The sequence below is a fragment of the Chiloscyllium punctatum genome, chromosome 24 (genome assembly GCF_047496795.1).
Source record: "Chiloscyllium punctatum isolate Juve2018m chromosome 24, sChiPun1.3, whole genome shotgun sequence".
NCBI classification, from domain to species: Eukaryota; Metazoa; Chordata; class Chondrichthyes; order Orectolobiformes; family Hemiscylliidae; genus Chiloscyllium; species Chiloscyllium punctatum.
Window position 1 is genome coordinate 3,052,676 of NC_092762.1, and position 5,880 is coordinate 3,058,555.

Below are 5,880 nucleotides of genomic sequence, written 5' to 3' on the forward strand. Positions count from 1 at the left end.
GGTTTGATGGGATGTATCCTACGATTCTCTGGGAATCGTGGGAGGAGATTGCAGAACTTTTGACTACCAACTTTACTTCGTCAGTGTCTCTGTGGTTAGTGCGAGAAGACTCGAGTGCATCAAATATTGTCCCTTTCTTCACGAAGGGGAGTACGGAGAACGCTGGTAATTATAGAATAGTAGCCGTGTTTCCTTGTAGGTGAAGTTTTGGGAAAGATTATGAGAGGTATGATTTATAAATCACCTAAGAAGGAAGAAGTTGATTCCCTACAGTCAACAGGATTTTGTGAATAGCAGGTTGTGCCTCTCAAACTTTATTGAGCTCTTTGAAAGGGTCAACAAACAGGTGGATGAGAGTAAAGTGGTTAACATGGTGGATATGATTTTCACGAAGGCACGGTCGGCTGTTGCATAAAATACAGAGACATAGGATTGAGGGTGATTTAGCGGTTTAGGTCAGTAATTGGCTCGCTGAAAGAACACAGAGTATGGTAGTTAATGGGAAACATTCAACCTGGAGTTCAGTTACTCATGGTGTACCACAAGGTTCCTTTTTGTGTCCACTGCTGTTTGTCACCTTTATAAATGACCTGGGTTGGGGCATGGAATGATGGATGAGTAAATTCGCTGAACAAACTAAGTCGATGGAGTTGTCAACAGTGCCGAAGTCTGCTCTAAATTACAGAGGGACATGAATAATCTGCATTTCGGGGCTCAGAGGTGGCATATGGAGGTTATAGTGGAAAAGTGTGAAGTGATTTACTGAGGAATGAGCAGCGTGAATAAAACGTTCTGGGCTAATTGTAATATTCTTGGAAGTTTAGAGGACCAGAGTGATCTCGGCGTCCATGTATATAAAACTCTGAAAGTTAACACACACGCTGATGGATTTGTTTGCAATGAGCACAGTGTGTTAGTTTTTATTCGGAGAGAGATTAAGTTTCAGGGCCAAACGATCCCTTTGCAGCTCCACAAATTTGTCTGGAATGGCCAAACTTGTCGATTTGCGTGCGGTTCTGGTTGCGACATTATAGGACGGATGTGAAAGCATTGGAAAGGTTACAGATGAGATTTCCAAGGATGTTGCCTTCTGTGAAGTGATGGTCTTACGTGGAAAGGCTGAGGGAGTTAATGCTATTTTTGATAGAGATAAGAAGTTTGAGAGGTGAATTAGTAGAGACAGAAAATATGATCAGAGGTTGCGATAAAGTGTATAGTAAAGGCCTTTTTCTACAAATGGCAAAGGTTAGCACAAGGGCACATCGATGTAATTTGAGGGTGATAGATGCCGAGGTAGGTTACTTTCTCAGAGCGTAGTAAGGGTGCAGAACAACAGTTTGTCTTCAACAGTCGTAGACTCACCAACCTTCAGGTCAATTAAATGATTTTTGCATAAACTTACAGCTAATAAAGTCAAAAAGCTGGTCAGATGAACTTAGAACTGATGTTACAGGTCGGTGCAACATTAGTGCCGAAAGTACTTTAATGAAGTGTGATATTCCGGGTTTGAACTGTTCTTCAGCTTGGAGTTGCTAACATCTCTGGTCAGTATCAGTAAAACAAAAACCTGGCGAGAAAACAATGCGCAACTTTGGCAGTTCATGTACTGCCATTCTGTCATGCAAGGACAGCAAGCGAACTAATTGCACCACTGGATCTGCCATCTATGGATGACGAACGGCTCCTGATCTTGCCACCGGGCCCCTCAAACCAATTACTCATTTATTTCTGTGTATCTGAAATGAAACGTAGTGCAGAGGTGGTTATACTGATAATGGATAATCGATTATGAAGCATCAGCTTCAGGAAAATGATATAGATAAATGTGGTGAAAATCGGTTTTATTGAATCCTGCGTACGTTTACCGTGGCTTCCTGCGGTGATCACAGAAAATGTTATGCGGCCATTGTACTGGGATTTTCCTTCCATCGGCTTCAATTCGTCAGACAATTCGATTCACTGATATTTCACCAACTTCCTTTGGCATTTTCATATGACACATCGACCCACACTGCACACAACATCAACAGTGTTCAGCACACTCCGTGCACGAGCTCGTGGCATGGTTTTTATGCACAGTGAAGATTGAATAATGTTCTACAAGGTCAATTTAAATTCAGTTTAATGAGTAAAGTCGCAAGAATCCAGAGTATGATTCAAAATGTCAGAAATTCACGTTCATTACCTTGGCCAGAATTCCAGCCCAGCAAAGGGGAAATCTGCCCCTGAATCCCCAGCATCCATGCAATTGCTTGCTTCATGTGTCCACTTGGAAACCTATGTGAAGGAACATTCAGCCTGAAGGAGAACTTGTGAGAATCCTCCACTGTCTGATCTAAAGCTGAAACAAGAGCTGTCTATTCCAGCTGGGAGGGAAGCGAGGTGGAGGTGAGACCAAAATATTACTTGGCGTTTAATTCATATTGTCCAGATTCTGATTATTTAATAACCTAGGCCAGAAGTGGCACAGACACAAAGGAGCAGAAGGAGGCCATTCTTTACACCGATCCTGCCCCGCCACGTAATTTGATATCATCATGATTTTCACAACACTTTTATGTCTTTTTCCAGCCCATCCACACCATCGTGTTGCCTAATGGCTAAGAGGTATTTATCGATCTCTACCATCCTTAGACGTCAGCAAGGTAAATCTGTGAGAAGTAAATGTTCTGTTTCGAGACAGTTGGGTTTCTGCACCAATATTACTGGTTTTGCAGATGAGCAGCCGATTCTGGTCTGAGCACTTTGCAAAACATAAATTAAAGCTCGACTCTGATGGGATTCGAACCCACAACCTTTGAATTACAGCCTGAACTGGAACATAGAAGTCCAACGCGCTTTCCATTGCGCCACAGAGCCGCGCTGGCAGCTTTCTATAAGCACACAAGTTTGCCTTTGACGCATTGCAGTCAGGACACTCATCTCACGTCTGTCATTCCTCGTCACACTTTCCGGTACCTGGTCCTCATCCACTCGAGCTGTGGCTCATCAAGTGTTCGGCTAAAGACTGCTGAAACGTTCTCATGCCACTTACCTTTGCCACATGTTCAGATAATGATTTCCAGATAATCAATATTCTGTGGGTGTAAGTATTCTTCCGAAATCTCCTCCTTGTCTCCTGTCTTTCATTTATGTCACTTTGTTCCTTCCCAATACAGGCTTATCCATGTCACACATATCTATCCTCTTCATAAAATGAGCACGTTAATCGGTTTCTCATTCAGCCTTCTCTGCACTTAGATAAACATCCCCAGCCGAGCTCGCATACCTTCACAATGGCAGTTGTCATACTCTTATTTGGCGATTCCAGTATTTGGCGATTACAATAGAAAAGCCAAGTTTTCAGAAGTAAAGCCAAAAGGTCTGAACAAAATCAGCATCTCTTGGCCGTCTCTGATGAGAAAGGAAAGTTAACGCTTCGAGTCCAATGATCCGTCTTCGGAACTGAAGGGAAGGGTTGGTGGGTGAAGAATGTGTCGAGGGCGGGCGGTTTCTAAAATGATTGAATTCGATGTTGGGTCCTAATGTTTGCATGGTCTGTCGGTAGAAAATGAGTAGCCTGTCTTCCAGCTTGTGTTGTGTCTTGAAGGAGCACTGCAGCAGACCAGAGACTGAAATGATGGCCTGGGAACACAGTGTCTAGATTGGAGTGGTGCTGGAAAAGCACAGCAGTTCAGGCAGCATCCGAGGAGCAGTAAAATCCACGTTTCAGGCAACAGCCCTTCATCAGGGATACAGGCAGAGAGCCAGACGGATGGGAACACATTGTAATGTTGAAATGCAGAAAACTGGAAGATCGGGATAGCTTTGTTGATTCTGGACAGATCGTAAGTGATCTCAGGTTTGTCACTAATTCTGTTTTCCTCTCTCCATTGTAGAGAGGTCACCTTCTGAGCAGGAAATACAGTTGTCCTTTCAATCAGATGGCTAGCGATCACATTGTAACATTAGGGTCGTGTTGTGCAGTACCCCGACAGGCTTGCAAGTCAGACGAAAAGAAGATTTACCAGCACAAGCTTTAAATTACGACTCACGACCCCGATGCACATCTATGATTGGCGATTAAGCCAGAGAGCCATAAGTTCAGTAAGCGATTCGCTCGCCCAGCAATCAAGTAACGATGTTATTTCCACTAACACAGATTTTCTTGCCGGTGATATGCTGCACAGCACAGCACGCATACACCGTGATGGCCCTTACAAATCATATGAGAAGGATTATTTGAGGAGATTGGTTAAACCAGATCAGGTAGTATTGTGCGAAGTTTATTGGAATGATTACAGATGTGCAGTCAGTGTAAGCTTATCCAAAGTATCTGTGGCGCAAAGTACTCCCTATCCTTTTGATGTAACAGGCACCTTTCCTTACATACTATTGGCGAAGGCATCCAGAGAGACGTGGCAGCATTTGAGATGATGGGTTCTGCAGGCACAAAAAAACTAATGATTATGTCTTCAGGAGCGATATGCGTATCTGCTTCAATGCAGATATACGGACAGATACGAAGAAACTAAATTGGCTAACTCAGGCAGATAGAGCAGTCCAGGTAACCCCCGCCAAGAGGGTAGCCTGTCGATGAGCTATAATAGATGTCTCGGACACAAGATTAAGAAGGCTCCCTACTGATTGCAGGGCAAAAGGCAAACGTGATGTGGGGTTCACAGGAAGCTGTGAACCCAAAAGAATAACCCCGAAGTCTGAGTATCATGCTTACAGAACACAAGACTCGTTAAAACCCGAGGGCTACTTTGCATCCCTCCTGAAGGCCCTGTGGATAATCACCGATGAGAGCCCCCATTTTACCGGTCAAAAAGGCAGACATTCCACGTGAATCAGAGAAACGGAGCTTTGTTCAAGACCTGCAGGCAGTCAATTATGCTGTTGTTCCGCCTGCGCCAAATGTTCCGAATCCTTGTACCATATTAGCGCCAATATAGAGACCGTAGCAGTTGAATTGAAAATGGCGCTCCAAACCACACCTACAGTGGAGATTTCGAATCCAAACAAGCCTTTTGTACAAACGGTAGATGCATGATATCTGTGCTGATGCAGGAGAATGTGGGAAAATTGAGGCAGCTAGCTGACATTTTGGTAAACTTAGACCCCGTCGCGGCAGGATTGCCTGTATGCCTGCGAGCCGTGGCTGCATCTGAAAAAGTTTGTTGTAGCGTCCGGGGACACAGTCGGCTTTGGAGAATTAACCCGATTATTCCCACATGCATCCTTACTGTTTTCCGAGCAAAACACAGCACACATGTCGGCAGCACGTTGACTCAGAAACAATACTGTGCCAATGGAGATGCCTAACATTACAATAACGAGATGTAATGTCTGTAATGCTGCTAGCCTTCTCGCCACAACAGGAGATGGAGACCTACATGACTGTGTCACTGTAAATAATAAAAATTGAAGCCCAGGACCAGAAGTGCAGGGTTCCCAAACTCAGAATCAGGACATGGCGTTCTTTTTGTGAATGGGTCAGCATTCAGGAGCAAACGGACAGGTCAGAATTGTGTTTGGTATGTTGTAGTAACTACCCATGAGGTAGCCAAAGAGGAAGCACTCACTTGTCATCTGTCAGCTCAAGCAGCAGAGCTGATTGCCTTGACTGAGGCATGTAAATTGGCTGAGTGAAGGATAGTGAATATTTACACCGACAGCAGATATGCATACGGGGTTGTACATAATTGTGGAAATCTGTGGAAACACAGGGGCTTCTTGACCTACTCTGGGAAGCTCAAAATACACCGTGGCTTTACTTCTCACCTCCTGGAAGCGGTCCTACCGCCTAAATCATTCGCTGTCTGTAAATGTGAAGCCCACACGAAAAAGTACGATTCCCTTCCTCAAGGCAATGCGAATACAAACTCAGCAGTATGG

At 44.3% G+C, this 5,880-nt stretch overlaps 1 non-coding gene across 1 annotated transcript; it reads right to left on the minus strand.

The window, feature by feature from the left end:
• Positions 1 to 2,767: 2,767 nt before the first annotated feature.
• trnar-ucu (transfer RNA arginine (anticodon UCU)) lies at positions 2,768 to 2,859 on the minus strand. Its single transcript is given in 2 exon segments — positions 2,768 to 2,803; positions 2,823 to 2,859. It is a non-coding gene; the product is annotated as a tRNA-Arg (tRNA).
• Between the last annotated feature and the right edge of the window lie 3,021 nt (positions 2,860 to 5,880).